Source organism: Nicotiana tabacum, chromosome 10, assembly GCF_000715075.1.
Source record: "Nicotiana tabacum cultivar K326 chromosome 10, ASM71507v2, whole genome shotgun sequence".
Taxonomy (NCBI): domain Eukaryota; kingdom Viridiplantae; phylum Streptophyta; class Magnoliopsida; order Solanales; family Solanaceae; genus Nicotiana; species Nicotiana tabacum.
Window position 1 is genome coordinate 65,007,306 of NC_134089.1, and position 19,091 is coordinate 65,026,396.

Below are 19,091 nucleotides of genomic sequence, written 5' to 3' on the forward strand. Positions count from 1 at the left end.
ACTCAATGATTGGAGCCCTAATGTTAGTAAAAGGCAATTAGGGTACGGTGGCCCTATGTCTAAAATCTCAACTTAGGGATTGGAGCCCTAATGTCGGCAAAAGCGTAAAAGACTTTAGTTGGGAATCGTAAGCTATCATATTTTTTTTGAAGTTTCTTCTTATCTCTCTTTTTTATTTCAATTTATTTTTCAGTTCATCATTTTTTTTAGTAAAAATGCAGGAATGAATTTAGAGGAAAGTTCCCCTTTGGGTTGATTATTGCTGCAAAGTTGTTTCTAGCTCTTGCGCATCTTTTCTATTTGGTTGCACTTGCTTCCTGCACGGCTGTTTTTGATTGCACCTGTTTTAACTTTTCAAACAAAGAACAATTGTTAGTTTGAAATGGTGGTTGTTTTGTGCCCTTGATTATTTTGATCACTTGATCTTTGCTCAACTCTTTTGGTTAGAACCTCTGCTGCTTGCTGGCTTTTTCTGAAGATTGATCTCTCTCCTAAAACCGAGGAACTCAACCTTTCAAAATTTCTCATGACGGCTCATTCGTATGGGGCTTTGGCCTTTTTACTTTATTCTACCTCTAGAAGCCTTTGACTTCGGATTTCTTTTCATTTTATGTAACTTTGACTTCAGAGCATCGGCCATCATGGCCAGTCGGGATCGACTTGATGCATCCGCTGAGGCTGGGTACTTTTCTTTGGGATTGACTTTTATTAAGCAAAACCCTATAAAACCAATCTTGCCACCTTTTCTTTGTATTAATTTCGGAATAGAGTTAGACCGAAAGGGATTCAAGGAAAAGTAAACAAAGGACAAGAAAATGAATTTAAGGAGAAGCATCCCTTTCGGGGGGGAAGAAGGACTTATCTGAGGTGCATGCGGACTTCAATAGACATGACATGCTTCTTGGACTGGATACCCCATCTGCACAACTATCCAACTTCTCATAAACCCATTGCGACTTGTGTTTTAAAATCGAGAAACCTTGTCAGGACTCTTTCAAATACCAATAGTGGTGAGGGGTTCCTTCTTTTCAATCAACGGCGCCCTTTGAGGGTTTTCGCCAGTCGACCTCTCTCATTTCTCTTCTCGCCATCGCCTTATAGTGCTCTTTTGCGAGTTTTCACTAACAAGACTCTCTCATTTTCAGTTTCTCTACTCACCATCGACTTACGGTGCCCGTAGGGTTTTACCAATAAGCCTATCTCATTTTATTTCTCTCAACTTGATTGTATCGGATCCAAACGGCTGCATTCTCCGATTTTGAAAACCTTTCACCGATTGATCGAAAGGACTTGAACAAGGTTTGGGTAAAAGAATTTTGATCGAATTACAACTTTAGAATTGTTCGGGCGGTATCGTCGCCGAATTATTATAACATCTACCCCAGTTTCACTTTTGGGGAAAATTGGATTTTTGTTCTGGTGTGACTGAACCCCAGAAAGAGGTTGCCTACGTATCTTTTCAGAATCAAGTTGAACATAGTTCAGGGAAACATTTTGTTTTTGTTTTTTTTTCTTTTTTTTTACAAACGTCTTCAAATTCCAAAGAGGGTAATTAAAGGAGGGTAACCAGCTCAAAGGGTTAGCAAAGGATTGGAGTGTTTGGGGTAGCGAGAATGAAAGCCTTAGTCATCCCCATCGGACAATGTTATTGTTGCAGAAGGATTAGACATAGTATCTTTTGACTGCATCTGCATTTACAGCTGTTTCAGGATCATTTCCTTCAATGTCTCCCAGATATAATGCCCCTTTTGGCAACAATTTCCTGATAATGTATGGGCCTTTTCAGTTATGAGCAAATTTTCCTTTTGCTTCCTGATGATGGGGGAGAATACGCCTTAAAACGAGTTGTCCCACTTCAAAGTTTCTAGGCCGCACTTTTTTGTTGTAGGCACGGGCCATTCTTTGTTGATATAAATGCCCGTGGTAGACCGCGGCCATTCGATTTTCATCAATCAGGGTTAACTGTTCCAAGCGGGTTTTGACCCACTCACTGTCTTCAATTTCAGCTTCAATAATGATCTGGAGAAAAGGGATTTCAACTTTCGCGGGTATTACGGCTTCAGTGCCATAAACCAAAAGATACGGGGTTACTCCGACCGATGTGCGCACAATGGTGCGATACCCAATAATGCAAAAGGCAACTTCTCATGCCACTGCCTGGAACTTTGAATCATCTTTCTCAAAATCTTTTTGATATTCTTGTTTGCTGCTTCGTTGGTTGGCTTTAGGCCGATAAGGAATAGAGTTCCGATGCATTATCTTGAATTGTTCACATATCTCCCTCATCAAATGGCTATTCAAATTTGCAGCATTGTCCGTAATAATAGTTGCAGGAATACCAAAACGGCATATGAGGTTGGAATGTATGAAATCTACTACAACTTTCTTGGTGACAGACTTGAGAGTAATTGCTTTAACCCACTTTGTAAAGTAGTCGATATCGACCAATATGAATCTATGTCCATTTGACGCTTTTGGCTCAATCGGCCCAATGACGTCCATGTCCCAGGCAACAAATGGACAAGGTGGCGACATAGGATGCAGTTTTGTAGGCGGTGCATGAATGAAGTCACCGTGCACCTGACATTGATGACATTTTCAGACGAAGCTAAAGCAGTCTTTTTACATAGTCATCCAGTAATAGCCCGCTCGAAGGATTTTCTTTGCCAAAACATACCTGCACACTCCTACGTGTACTTCATACATGATTCTTCCAGCCTCCTCGGCGTCAACACATCTTAACAAGTTGAGATCTGGAGTTCTTTTGTACAAGACAACACCACTCAAGAAGAAACCACTTGTGTGTCGTCTAATGGTTCTCTTTTGATCTCCACTGGCTTGCTCGGGGTATTCTTTAGTTTTTAGAAATCTTTTGATGTCATGATACCATGGCTGAATATTTGGTTCTACCTCAACCGTATTACAGTAACCGTGCCTTTCCCTGATTTGGATTTCTAAGAGATCAATGTGGGCATTGCCTGGGTATGGCAGCATCGAGGCTAAAGTAGCAAGTGCATCAGCTAGTTCATTGTGACAACAAGGGATGTACCTGAACTCTATTGACTTGAATCGCTTGCTAAGATCTTCCACATGTTGCCGGTAGGGAATAAGTTTGACATCTCGAGTCTCTCATTCTCCTTGGTCTTGTCGGATAATCAGATCCGAATCTCCCATGATTAACAATTCTTCGACATCTTGGTCGATTGCCATGTTCATACCCATAATGCAGGCTTCATACTCGGCAGCATTGTTCGTGTAGAAAAACCAAAGCCGGGTTGTGGCTGGATAATGCTGACCGGTGGGTGAGATCAAGATTGCCCCAATTCCAACACCTTTTGCGTTTACCGCTCCATCAAAGAACATTTTCCAATCATTAGTATCTTCGGATATAGCGTCAACTGAATTTACCTCTTCATTCGGGAAGTAGGTGCTCAAAGGTTGGTATTCATCGTCAACCGGGTTTTTTGCCAAATTATCCGCTAAAGCCTTGGCTTTCATTGTTGTGCGAGTGACATAGACTATGTCAAACTCAGTGAGCAAAATTTGCCATTTTTCCAATCTTCCCGTGGGCATTGGTTTCTGGAATATGTACTTTAAAGGGTCCAACTTGGTGATGAGATAAGTGATGTGGGCCAACAAGTAATGCCTCAGCTTTTGAGCTACCCAGGTCAGAGCGCAACAAGTCCTTTCCAACAGAGTATATTTAGCCTTGTAGCTTGTGAACTTTTTGCTCAAATAGTAGATTGCTTGTTCTTTCCTCCTGATCACATCATGTTGCCCGAGGACACATCCAAAAGAATTCTCCAAGACTGTCAAATACAAGAACAGAGGCCTTCCCAATTCAAGTGGGACCAAGACTGGCGGGTTCGACAAGTATTCTTTGATTTTGTCAAAAGCTTCTTGGCACTCGTCTGTCCATTTGATTGCTGCATCTTTCTTTAACAACTTGAAAATGGGTTCACATGTAGACGTCAAGTGAGTAATGAATCAGCAGATGTAGTTTAATCTTCCCAACAAGCTCATAACATCTTTCTTGGTTCTTGGAGGAGGCAAATCTCAAATGGACTTTATCTTTGTTGGGTCCAGCTCGATGCCCCTCCGACTAACTATGAATCCCAAAAGTTTGCCAGATGGAACCCCAAATGCACATTTGGATGGGTTTAGCTTCAGATCATATTTACGCAGCCGCTAAAAGAATTTTCTCAAATCCCGAACATGGTCATCCTGGGTCCTGGACTTGATGATCACGTCATCCACATACACCTCTATCTCTTGGTGCATCATGTCATGAAAAATGGTAGTCATGGCTCTCATGTAAGTTGCCCCGGCATTCTTCAGATCAAAAGGCATGACTCTATAATAGTATATGCCTCAGGGTGTGGTAAAAGCTGTCTTTTCTGCATCCTCTTCATCCATCAACACCTGGTGATATCCTACGTAACAATCCACGATGGAGTGTATCTCATGTTTGGCGCAGTTATCAACAAGGATGTGGATGTTCAGCAAAGAGAAATTATCCTTAGGACTTGCTTTGTTCAGATCTCTGTAATCCACACACACTCGAATTTCCCCGTCCTTCTTTGTCACTGGAACTACATTGGCTAACCATGTGGTGTATCAAACCACTCGGATCACTCCCGCTTTCAACTGTTTTTTGACTTCTTCTTTAATCTTATCACTGATATCAGTTTTAAACTTTCTTTGCTTTTGCTGGACAGGGTGACAATCGGGGTAAGTTGGCAATTTATGAACTACCAAATCAACACTTAGTCCTGGCATGTCATTGTATGACCAAGAAAACACATCTTTGAACTAAAAAAAAAGTTGGATCAATGCGTCCCGGGTTTCCTCATCTGTGTGCATGCTTATCTTGGTTTCCCTGACTTCTTTAGAACTACCCAAATTAATTGGCTCAGTATCATTTAAGTTCGGCTTAGGTTTATTTTCAAATTGCTCCAATTCTCGATTTATTTTCCTAAAAGCCTCTTCTTCATCATATTCTGGTTCTTGGTTCATTATTTTCACAGTTAGACAGCGTGTTTGGATCTGGGCATGAAGTCCGCAAGCATGTCATGTTATTTAAATCCGCCTTATTAGAACTGAAAAGAAGAAAAAATAAGAAAAAGTAACAAAATCAGAAAGAATAGAGAGATGAACGATGAAATATTGATTTCATTTCATTGAATTTGAAGATAACAGGGTTTACATTTGAAATTATAGATAGAAAACTAAAGAAAACATCCGAGTTACACCCTGGAATAACTCGTAATGTAGAGAAAGTGGCAGTACTGGTCTACCGGGACTCCCGCCTTATTGGGAATGGAGTAGCCTTCCAATTTTGCAGTCTGGCACTGGGTCCTATGTATAGCACCTCAAAGGTGCTTAAGCCTTCCCCTGGCTGGACCATGTAGGTTTCATACAACATCTGCCTCATAGCCCCATAGATTTCTTCAATTTCTTCGGTCGTGAAGGCCTCATCTTCCTCTTCCTCATTGTATTTAGGCTTGACAAATGTTTTAGAAAGATGCGAGGCAAGACCCAACCATCGTTCTTTCTTTTATCTGCCCATTTTCTATCAGCTGAGGTAGGTTGGAAACCTACCCCAAAGAGCTTCTCACTAGCAATCAGGGTGATAGGTTCAGTGATTCCTTGCAATGATTTCTCGAGCCCTTTCCCGGGTTTGTAGCCATGTCTGATCATTTCTTTGGGAACCATAATTGATGCATTTTAAAGGAAGTGTTGAGGGCAAGGGTTTCCTTCTTTGCATTGGTCCGCGACCACAATCTCGAAAGCCTGATAGACTACATGTTCACTTCCTTCTCTATCTTCAACACAAGGGACTGACGAGTCCCGATAAATCGATTGCTCATCTTCCTCGTGAACTACAATCTCCTGATCTTCATGTTCGAATTTCACCATATGGTGGAGAGTAGAAGGTACAACCCCTGTTGCATGAATCCACGGCCTTCCCTAGAGGAAATTATGGGAAGTATCCATGTCCAAAACCTGGAAGGTCACTTCGAAGTCCACCGGGCCGATAGTCAGAAACAGATCAATCTTGCCTATTATATCTCTCTTTATGCCGTCAAAAGCACGTACGTAGACGTTGTTGGGTCTGATTCTCTTAGGACCAATTTCTATACATTGCAGAGTTGAGAGGCATGACCCATTTCACATAATACCCTTCGCATTTAACTGTCAGGTGAAGGGCTTTGTTGTGTGCGGCCCCTTTCGGGGGCAAATCATTCTTGCTGAAAGAGTTTTGATTGATCACAAAAAACCTTTCTGTCATCCTCTCCAACTGTTCTACAGTGGTTTCAATGGGTACATATGCTTCGTTGAGAGTTTTGATCAACACTTTTTGATGTTCAGTTAAATTCATTAGCAAAGACAGTAGGGAAACATGGGCAGGAGACTTTCGGAGCTAGTCGATCATCTCGTAGTCTGCCATTTTCATTTTCTGGAAGTATGCTTCCACTTCTTCAGCACTCAGTGGCTTCTTAGGCGGGAAATGCTTCTTTGTGGCATTATTTACTTCCTCCAAATTGAGGTACTTCTCGGCCGGGTTATATTTCTTAACTTCTCCCGGGATTTCTTTGCCTTTGTAAGTTACTACCACTTTGTTATAGTTCCATGGAACGGCAGTGGGATCTATCATGGGCCTTTGCGGCGCGCGGCCAATAACCACGGGCTCACTCAGCCTTGGTGGAATTATTGGCCCTCACACCACGTAGGTCCCCTTGGGCACATACATTTTAGCTCCCTTATTTAGCTCAAATCTTCTGGGAGGACTCAATGACATCTGCTCCTTCTTGTAGCTTTGAGGAACATAGAGAACGACATCTTTGGAGGGTGCTGCCTCAGTTTCAATTTCCACTTTCTTTTCTGTATTCTGGGGTAGATTTGCTCTTCTTCTCCCCCTTATCTTGTTTTCTGACAGCCCTTGGCTTCTTTTCCATATCGGCTATGGCCATGATGGCTTTTAGAGCTAGGTCAAACTCTTTGTCTTCATAGATCATTCCAATAACTGGTCTATTGTTGTGGGCCGGTAATGGATTGTTAGTTATATTAGGAACATTTTTGTCCTTTAGCGCTATTCTCTTTTGTTCTATCAGATTTTCCACAGCCCTTTTCAGGGTCCAACAGTCGCCTATATCATGCCCTTCTGCCCCTGAATGGTAGGCACATCGAGTACCAGCTCTGTAAGCGGGCGACGTTGGGTTCTTCCTAGTTTGGGGTACAGGCTGCAACAAACCCATCTGAACAAGTTTGGGGAAAAGGTTGGAGTAAGACTCACCGATGGGTGAGAAGTTTGGTCTCTTGGGTGGTTCACGAGCATGGAAGTTGTTTTGTGGAGGCCGGGGATTGTAGTGAGCTTGGTAAGGAGGTTGATTTCTGGAAAATGGAGCTCTGTTCTGATTAAATTGTTGTTGTGGCCTGACGTAGGGTTCGGCATTCATCATTATGTATGGCTGTGGAGCATAAGCCACATCTTGGTGGAGATAGTAATGTTGTGGGGTTCTTTTAGAGAAAAGAGATCTGGGTGAATAGTGTTTTCTTGCACTTGAAGTTGTCATTGTTGTTTCTTCCTTCTTCTTTCGATTTGCTACTCCTCCAGACCCGCCTTGGATTTCTTGGGAGGTAGCCCTTATAGTAGACTAACTCAAGATTCGCCCTGTTTTCAACCCATTTTCAACCATTTCACCGATTTTGATGGCTTTAGCAAACGGCTTACCCATCGCAGACATCATGTTTTGAAAATAATCAGCCTCTTGGGCTTGAAGAAAGACCGTGACCATTTCAATTTCATCCATTTGAGGCTTTACCCTGGAGGCTTGCTCATGCCATTTGACCGCATACTCTCGAAAGATTTTAGAGGAATTCATCTTTAGATTTGTTAATGAGTTTTTGTCAGGGGCAATGTCGATGTTGTACTGAAACTGCCTGACAAAGTCCCAAGCCAAGTCATCCCAAATATGCCAACGGGATATATCTTGGTCCATATACCATTCAAAAGCAATGCCGACCAAACTCTCTCCAAAGTCGGCCATGAGGAGCTCTTCTTTTCCACCTGCTCCCCACAACTGGTTGCAATACCTTTTAAGGTGGGCTATAGGATCCCCATGCCTGTCATATTTCTCAAACTTCGGAGTTTTGAATCCCAATAGATGCACATGTGGGAACATGCACAAGTCGGCATAAGATATGCTTTTCTACCCACTCAAACCCTGTATATGTTTGAGACTCTGCTCCATGCTTCTCATCTTTCTGGAAATCTCTTCTTGTTTAGGGGTTTTTTTGGTTTTCTCCTGCTCTGCGGTAAACTCGTACTGGGGCGGCTATGGGTAAGCAATGGTAGTAAACTGAGTAGGTTCTGGTGGGAAGGATGGTGTTTCAAAGCTGAAGGATGATGGGTCAAAGCTAGGCCTGGGAAGTATAGGTTGTGTTCTAGCTGAGCAAGGTGGCGCAGTGAATATATTTGAGGCTGCACCTGACATTAACACCTGGGGGCGAGCCTCAGAAGGTGTTCCAACAAAGTGGGCTGAGATGGTAGGATATCCTAGTGGGGTATTGGGGTGACTGATCGAGACATTAGAGGTCCCACTTGCCCTAGGAAAAAGCTTAGGGAACCCAGGGATCACACTTGGTGGTTCTCTTCCATTGGTCCAGGCGTCCCACATTTCCATTACACGGAGACGCATAATTCTATTTTCTTAGGCAGCTACCGATTCTGAAGTTAAGATGCCCGAGATCGGGCTATCATCCGCAATAGGAATTGTTGGTAGAGGAATTTTCGATGACATTTCAAAGCTTCCTTTCGATCTCGTGAAGTATGAATGTGAAGCCAGACTACACAAAATCAACCACCTTACTATAGAACCTGGACTTAACAGTAGACAACAAACCGGTTAGTTTGAAGCAATTAACATATAGGTAATTGCACATTGGGGGCGTGATGCACCTATACAATTAAATGTGTTTCTATATGCTTCACAACGGCTACATGTTTTATCTCGACTTTTGCCTACTTTCCAATTTTCTTTTCTCCCCACTTTGGCTCTTTAATGCTTCCTTTCATTCCTATTTTCCTCTCTTTTATTTCCTCTCTTTTCTTGCTCTTCTCGCTTTTCTTTTGGTTTTCTTTGGCTTTCTTTTATTTGAGTTATTTACAAAACCATGATCGGATCCGATGAGGATTGCCTACGTATCGCGACACCGCGTGAATCAGATCATCATGTAGTTCAAGAAGTAAACGCGAAAAATAAAGGAACAATTTTCTGGTTTTGTTTTCAAATGTTCATTAATATAACCTCTACTTTACTAAATTACAAAAGACTCGAAACATACTTTTTCTAGGACTTTAAAACTTCAAACAGACTGAAGACATAATTTTTCAAGGAATTTAAAACCTCAAACAGACTCGAAACATGCTTTAAAAATACCGACTCGAAAAAAGAAAATACAATCAAGAAAACATCAGTGCCTCCAACCCTGTCCTAGGAACACCAATTGGTCTTGCAGCGGGCCTACGTGCCATGTCATCTTGGAGCTGATAGTGATCCTCCATTATCTAGAGGACAAAGATCATTAGAGTGGCGAAGAACATGGATCTGGTCATGTCCTCACATGCACTGCATTTCATTATGATGTAGTCAGCAATCCTTCTGATCCTTTCTCTTATGATGCCCTTTTCTCACAACAAACGCCCAATCTGTTGGGATTTAGCCTCTAAGATCTGGGTGGCAGTGTAAATTTGCTCTCGCAAGTGTTGTAGGTCCCCTTCCATCCGTGCCATCAAGGCGTAACAATGTTCTCTCTCGGCTTTAAAATTCTTGGCTTGTTTAGCCATTTTACTCTCGAGGTTGGTAATCTCCTTTTCCCAACCTGTGACACCTCTTTCATATCTTTCTTTCATCTGTTGAATGAAAGTTGCACGCCCCTCTACATTTTTAGCCAACTTTATTCGTACTTTTGCTAGCTCAGACTCAGCTTTTTGCAGGTCATCTTCATAGTCACGCACCTTTTGGGTAAGGTTGTAAATGAGCCTTTCATCTTTCCTGCTTCTACCCGAATTCTCGGCTGCTATTCTCAGCTATCGAACCTGGGCTCTGAGAGCTTCATTTTCTTGAATTAACCTTTTCCTCTCACCCTCGGCCTCTTGTGCCTGTAAATCATTGTTGAACGTGACATTTCTCAACTCTTCTCGCAAAGCATGAATGTTGGCTTGATATTTCTTTTCCTTTTCCCCCACGCTAACCTTTCCTGAATTTTGTCATCGAAGGCTTGAACATCGGGCCTTTTGGCAGGCCTCTCGGGTTCGGGCTTGGGCTCCGGCTCATTGTTCACATAAAAGCTCCTTTCAAACCAAGCAGCATAATTGGGATCAACTTCGTCCTTAGCTGGGTCTGGTACCTGGGTGTCACTTTTTAGATACCGACAACCATTCCAGTCCCTTTGAACTAAAGCCTCGGGTAGCGTTGCTTCTGGGTGTAATTCAATGACTTGGGTGCTTAGATCTGCCTCTTCAAGTATCACTTGATATCTTCCCAGTTGTCTCATAACTCTTTGTGGTGCATATAGTTGTATACTTCTCACTCCCATCATCATCAAGTAGCCCTTTGAAGCGGTCATGTGTATGACTTCTGTTACCAGGAGCCATCCTATGGTCCATTCAATTTGATTTGCTCTCAATTTTCTCAAGTAGGAAACCCAAGCTTCAAACCCTTCTGGTGGTTTGTAGTCTTCCACCCTTTCTTCATACTTTTTGATGAAATTGTTCCCGTCCAAAGCATATCTCATGAACTTAGGATAACGGCGAAGGTGTTCGATCATCCACATTTGAAGAAGAACATTGCAGCCTTCGAAAAATTGAGCCCCAGATTTGCACAAGGTTAATGCCCGGTAAATGTCTGCCAGCACTAACGGGACAAGTGTGTGATCTTTTTTGTCGACGAGGACCTGTGCAATTCTGGCCATACGAAAGTCTATTGTACCCTCCGCATTCGGAAAGACCATGACCCCTAGAAATGCCACGATGAAAGCAAACAGGCGATGAATTTGCAATATGCTCTTGTCTTGTTTGTTATTCAGCCCCTTTTCATGTGTTTCAAACCCGGCTGAGCTCCCGAACCTAAAATACAGGAAGTAGAAAGACCAACACCCTTTGCTTGCGTGGGCCTTGTTCATTTGTTTGTTGATATTTAGAAAATCGATGAATTGGTGCACCGAGGGAGCCCTGGGGAATATGAGTTGTTGCTTTCTTAACTCTTGGCCGAAATCAATATACCCGGCTATTTCTTCTAGAGTGGGTGTGAGCTCAAAATCCGAAAAATGGAACACATTGTGAACGGGATCCCAGAAGGTTACCAAAGCTTTAATTAAATCCTCTCGGGGTTTGATGTGCATGATGTCTACCAGGGAACCCAATTGTTCTTTCACCCATTCTCAACCATCTTCATCTAAATCATCCCACCACCTACATAGCTGCAACCGAGCCCGTTCTATGATAGATTGTAATTAGTCCTAGACAGTATTCATTTGTACCTGCGTAGGGTTAAGGTTAGGGTTGACTCTTGTGGACTCTTTTTGCAAAACAAGCTTTCTGAAGAAAATCAACGGACAAAGACCCCTTTTATTGCTATATTAGCAAAAATGGTCGTTTTGCAAATGTGGCCCCTTCACAATTCCAAACGAATTTTGAGGCCGGGGGGTAAGTATTTAATTGGAAAAGGCACCTTTTAAACAGACTTGCCTATTTCTCCCGAAAATAGCCTTTCAATAATTGAAATTTAATCTAAGGCTATTCCGGTAAAAAAAATAACTTAAAATACCACCGAAGCTGGGTCGGCTTATTGTTTTGACCAAAAGCCCTGAAACACCCTTTATTTTGTTATTTTGTAAAAATGAGGCCGAACCTTATGTGGGTTGCCTATGTATCCCACATCCGGTGAGAATCAAACCTGCGTAGTTCGGTCAATTTTGACATAAAACATGATATTTGACTCACTTTTTTGAAATACATTCTCTCTTTTTTTCTCTTTTCAAAAATTTGGCAGAGTTTCGGGATATTTTCAAATATCGGGATTTTTAGAAACTGGGTAAATTCTCTCTCCTACCTTACACTTGATTTTTCTATTTATTTCCCTTTCTTAGCCGGTCAACATGCAAGCCGAAACAGATAAATATTCAGATAGCACGTAGGATGCATCAGGATGGTCTTTATTTTTGGGTGCACCTGTCCTAGACGGACCCAACCCCTCTGTTGAGTCCCTAAGATCAAATGCACATGATGCAAATAATCGTTATTACTAGGGATCCGGCATGAGATTACGTTATTCTAAGTTTAAAACCTGGTGTTTGTGGTCTAGACTTGGGTTACCCGAGCAGACAACTGGGGTCGAGGAGGGGGCAACATACCGGGAGCACGAAAGTCTGCCCAGCCTTGATGCTTGCCCATCCCCATCTTATTTGGTATAATTTCAACAGAAAAAGCGGGTCATGCGAACGTGTGCACATTTTCAGAAGACTCAGATGGGTGGCGTAAGAAGACATTTAAATACAGTTCAAGTAATATCAAAGCGGTAAACGACAATTAGCACACTAAGTCCACAAAATACAGTAATATCAACAATAAAGCCAAATAAAAATCGCATTATCAAGCTCGAATTCTTGAACCTTGAACCAGAGATTCTGGGTTCGATCCCCAGCGGAGTCGCCACAGCTGTCACACCTCCTCTTTTACACACCCGAGGGCGGATATAAGGAAGTTGTTTCAACTAAAGTGACATTATCGAAATGGGATTATTTATTTGTTTCAGAGTCGCCACTTGGAATAGTTTATGGTGTCCCAAGTCACCGGTTTATTTTAAAATCCCAAATCGAGGAAGTTTTATTTTTAAAGAGTCTGCAAACCAGAAATTCTAGATAAGGAATTCTGTTAACCCGGGAGAAGGTGTTAGGCATTCTCGGGTTCCGTGGTTCTAGCACGGTCGCTTAGGATTATTACTCGGCTTAAAATTGTTTAACTACTCATTTTTAGGACATACGTACAATTATTTTTTTCCGCTTTTAGTCACTTGATTTGATCGTAATTAAAGAATTGAGTTATTGTACGTATACTCTTTTCTTTTGGCGCGTCAAAACCATGTCACGCGAACGTGTCCACAATTAATAACGCTTTGTTTATTTTATTAAGAAAAAGTTTGGTTGAAGTTGCACGAACGCAACCCTCAAGTCATTTTTAGAATTAACTTCGTAATTATGTTACGTGAACGTATACATAATCACAATACTAGCCTAAATCGAGTCTAAAGCAAACTACGAGTATTTGATATTCATTAGATCTAAATTATGAAACTAATACGAGGGCCATGTATTTTGAGATTTTATTTGGCATGGCATGCCTCGAATGATTTCCTCTTATAAGAAAAATTAACTATTCAAGGTCACATAGTACGCTCCTATTTAGGAATTAATTCAACAAGGCTAGTTAATCATGGGAGAGGTCTTAAAATATTTTTAGGGCACACGAAATGGGCCAAAAACAGCCCGCTGAGGAATTAGCTTTAAGGGCTGAAAAATGGGGGCTCACGAATGGCCCAAAAATCAGAGGTTTTAAGACACAAATTGCAAGTTCTGGGACAAACAACCCACGTTGGGCTTGGGTTTTAAGCAAGCCCAGTTGTGCATTGGCACAGGATGGCCTATCTACATTCTTCGCACCTTTTAACCGAACTGGACAAGAAAAGAGAAAGGCAAGGAGTGCAATTCACTAAAAAATGAAAACTTCAGAAAGTAAAGCACTTAAAATTCAAAAAAATTGTCATATTATTATGATTTGCAAAAGAAAAAGTAACAAAGGGAATGTGTTTACATCATAACTCAAGAGAGGCATTTTACACATTATTAAACTACTGGGCTTGAAGCCCAGGCCAACAGCATAGACCCTCAAATCTGTTCAAATGGGTCTTAACTTGGGCCTGGCTATTACTGCTGTGAAATATAAACAATGGGTCTAAATTGCAGTGACCCAGTATTTAAACGAACCCAAAAAAAGAATGAATTTTAACGTTATAGAAAGTCCTTTTACAACACTTTCATGTCTAGAATAGAGCAACAACAAAAAAACCTATCTTTCACAACTTATAGTACTGCTTGAATGGGCTCAAGAATATTCTAATTCTGATTCCCTTTTTGTCCTTAAGTTTCCTCTTACATCGTGTGTATTTGCAAGGGAGCAGCTATGGAGCTATCCTCTCACATTTCAGCTTCAGCTTTGAAAACCTCTTGGCCTTATGGCCATATCACATGCCAATACAAGCAAATAATAGCCATTAATTTACATAAGAGTCTTGAACCAATGTAACCTTAACATTAACTAAAGGGCAACAACTGCTAGACAAGTGTTCAGATTCAAACATTCTGCATCCTCTTAATCATTAAATGAACTTAAGCTAAGTGAAGTATTCAACATGCTACTAGAGTAATGTAACCAAGTTGATCCTAACACAAAATGAGTAAGAAGGAAAAGACAATGTGTCCATAAGTCTAACCATATTGAGGGTCAGCCTTATAGACAAACAATGATTCCCAATCCATGATTTACTCCATGGTTCCCATTTCAGTAAAGGGGAAGAGAGGGGAAGGGGAACAATATAAACATATACTACTAAAAAAATCCAGATTATTATGCACTCTTAAGGGATGAATCTGACCATTTAAAGGGTCAGATTCACTTCCCTGTTATGTTGCCATAGGAGGAAAGCTTTGGACATAGGTTTCACAAGTGCATACACATACTGATTTAGTAATCCAAAGATGTTAGTTTTGACATATGAATGTAGCAAAACTTCACAGATTTCGTGTTTTAAGATTGGCAATCATCTAATACTAAAACATGGTCTAATTATCTTTAAATCCAAAACAATCATGATTTCCAAACCAAACACCAGAAATCAGCTAAACAAACAAGTTTCAAATGCAGATTTTTAAACACAAAACTGATTTAATTCAAGATGGACATTGTACATACCTGGAAACTAAAAATATTGATTGAAAAATGACCAAATAAAGGTCAAGAAAGCCAAAAAGAGCTAGAGACCCCAAACTTCAGCAGTAACCGAGCAACACAGCAGCAACAACACCAAAATGAACCAAGGACTCAAATCAGAAAAAGAAACTAAGAACCAGCTTGAAATCCAACAGATCCAGCAAAGAAGACTAAGAGTGTTTCTCCATCAAACCATATTTCAAACTTAAAAAAAAACAGGAGATTTTTTATATTTTCAAAGCTATTTTTGAGTCTGAAGTTTTTAGAGAAGAAATGGAACTTTTCAGAGAAAACAGCGGATAAAAATGTGCCCCCCTCCCCCCCAAAATCTGTCTTTTTCAGAGCAATAGAGGCTATATATAGGCTGTCTAAAGGAAGGGCATCTTTTAGCATATTCCTTATCCTAAAGAATAATAGTACATTCCTTTTTAACAACCCTTGGTACAGTTGTCCCATTTTCAGCATATTTTTTTAAACAACTAGACAACTGTAGACCCTTCCTAAAATATCTGATTTGTAGCCAAAGTAAAAAACTCTTTTTCCCCTTTAAGTTATCACTTATTTCAGGTTTTACCTAAACTTTCTAGTCCAAATGAGCCCCAAAGTTTTACTGATTTTCATATCAAGGCAAACAACTTGGAACCAAATCAAAAGGTGCAGCAATCGTGAATGGAACAGTGGAAATTTAGAAAGAACTGTGGTCAATTGAATTTGACCCAGCCTATCTTCACTTAAATTGTTCTTCCTAATCAGCTACAGCAATCATAAGGAACACCTAAAACCTGAATTAACCCAACATATCACAAAATCTAAACTTAAAGCTGGAAGAAGAGAACACTTAATCAATATGGAATCAATGCAATTCTGGCACAGAAGTTTGAACAACTACTAATTAAACAATCAATCTAAAACTAAAATCAGATGACCATGTGTCCAGGAGAAGAAATTATAAAAGAACAGCTATTGGTCTGGAATAAAGCAGCTATGAACATCCAATTCGATAAAAAAAAACTAAACACACCTAAACTTAAACAAATTACACATGCTTTAATTGAAACGGATGTTAGGAAATAATTAACTATCACAAGAGGGAAAACAAAAGAAGAAAATCTAACATGCTACTAAAAATAAAGGAAAAATCAAACATGCATAGAAGGGACAAAAGACAAAATTAAACAACCAAAAAGAAAAAGAAAAGGGTTTACCCAATCGAAATCAACACTGGATCAAAAACAGAGCACTGTCCAAACTTTCCTGAGATGTGATATGGACTTTGGACCAACATTAATCTACTGTTCTTAAAAAGAACAGTCGACTAATAGAGGTTTTAAATCCACTCGACTAAACGCAGACCAGGAAAAGAAGAAGAAGAAGAGGAACTTTAGGATTCTTCTGCATCACTAGATCCAAAATTCGAGGCATTCAAGGCCAATTCGAAAGGGGTTAAAGGTGGTTTGGGGTTCAGATAAGGGTAAGCATCATAAGGTGTGATTTGAGACGATTTGTAATGGTTCAAGTTTTGGCCGAGCTTTTTTTATTTAAAATTCAAAAAGACTTGGACAGATTTGAAGAAAAAAGAGTAGATATTTGGAATAGGGAGATGAAGGGGAGTCTGTGGTGTCATTTTCAGGGCGATTGGACCACTGGAACCGCCGTGAGGCGATTTCCGGTGGTAGTTCACGGTGGGGCGGCGTGGGGTTCATAGGCGGCTAGGGTTTGGGATGTTTAAGAGGGGGAGACAAAATGAGGAGAGGGGGGTCTGATGGGGGGTTGGTCTCTTCGGACACTATTATAGTAAAGGACAAAACAGTTCCGAGCCGTTGGATGATAGAAATCCAACGGCTGTGATGAGGCGTGACCAAAACGGGGTCGTTTAGGGGTTATACGGGGTGGATCGGGTCTGGGCCGGATTTGGAGACGGGTAATGGGCAAGAATTATTTGGGCTTGGGGGAAATTAATTGAATTGGCCAAAAATCTGATCGTTCATTTCCTTCTTCTTTTCAACTTCAAAATTCTTTTTTTTCTTTTTTTTATCAAATTAAAATTAAAACGTAATTTAACTCTTAGAAATTAACTTATCCTACCAAATTATATTTAAAAAAACTCAACCTAATACTTAAAAATTAAATAACTCCTAAATAAGAATAAAAGCAACAAAATTCAAAAATTAAAGAGTTAAAATGCAACATGAACTTATATATATATATATATATATATATATATATATATATATATATATATATATATATATATATATATATATATATATATATATATATATTGATTTTCATATTTTATAAAACAAACTAAATTACTATTTAATCTAAAATTAAATCCTAAATACAAATGCAGCGTATTTTTATATTTTTCATGAATTAAATAAAATTAAACATGCACACGAAAATGCAAACAATCAACAAAATTCTACAATAATCCCCAAAATAACAAATAATTAAAAGAAGAAATCTAATTATTGGAATTCTGTAGGAGTAATTCATGTGTGGCAAAAATCACGTGCTCACAGTCCACACAAGAGGGGGGGTGATTTGTGTGGTACCCACTTTTCGCTTAACTGAACTATAGAAGGATATGGTTCTTCTAGGTGTTCCAACTACTACTATTTGCGTAATAATAAATACAAAAAATAAAGAACACAGAGATTTTTATGTCGAAAACACCTGGCTCAAAGGTGAAAATACCATGACCTACTACTCAGTTTGATTTTCCCAAACTTCCACTAAAATCACTGAGCCAAAACAGCATTTACAAAAACTCTTTATAATCCTAAGAATTAACTCTAATCCTGTTGTAGCATACAACCTCAACTGTTGAGAAATAGACTTTATCAACTTACGTATTTTTTGAGGCCCATGAACAGACAATAGAATAATAAGACATATGAGAATTCAATAACATAGGCACCTCTAATACTTCTATTAATAAAGACATTTATGGAAGTTGTGCATTTGCTCGTTTCGTTGTGTCGTATAGATCATGCCAAAAGGAAAGAAGGGATAGCCTTAATATACCTAAGTAATATATTAAGTAATTTGAGATAATTCTTAATTATGTGAATAATTGGTAAATCAATAATTTTTAGTGGGAGATTATTTAATATTTGGATAATTAAAGAATGGGATAAGATTAGCCCCCCCTCCCCCATCACGTGGAAGCAAGCCACCCTAAATATATGTAATGACCTAGTAGATCTTTTTATGAATTAATGCCCTAATCCCCTATTAACTGCTTTTCCCATGTTTGTTTATGCTATTGTGAGTTGCCGAGAGGATTCGTTGAGTTTCGGAGTGTTTTGAGACAGTTAATCCCTCAATGAGAGCTTAAGCTTTAGAATTTGGACCATAATCGGAGCAATGTGAAGATGGCCTCGGAATGGAATTCCGCCTATCCCGTTAGCTCCGTTGGGTGATTTCAGAGTTAAGGGTGTGTTCGAATTGTGTTTTAGAAGTCCGTAGCTTATTTAGGCTTGAAATGCTGAAAGTTGAATTTTTGAAGTTTCTGGATCGATAGTGAGATTTTGATATCGGGGTCGGAATCCAGTTCCAAAAGTTGGAACAGCTTCGTAGTGTTGAATGTGACTTATGTGCAAAATTTGGGGTCAATCAGACTTTGTTTGGTTGGTTTCGGCATCAGTTGTAGGATTCTTGAAATTTCAAGTTCTTTAGGTTTGGATTGGATGGTGATTCATTGTTTTAGTGTTGTTTGATATGATTCGAGGATTGGACTAAGTTCGTATGATGTATTAGGATTTGTTGGCATGTTTGATTGAGGTCCCGGGGGCCTCGGGTGTGTTTCGGATGCTCAATGGGTCATTTTTGGACTTAGAGAAGTTGCAGATTTTCTGCTGTTGTGTTGTAGAGAAAACCTTCATCGCGTTCGCGAGAGGTGTCTCGCATTCGCGTAGTGCATCTGGGTGAATCAGCTTAATTGTGTTTCGCGTTCGCGATGATGCTCCCTCATTCGTGAAGGTATAGACCTTTTAGCCTTCGCGTTCGCGGCATGGTCCTCCAGTGTAAGCTATGC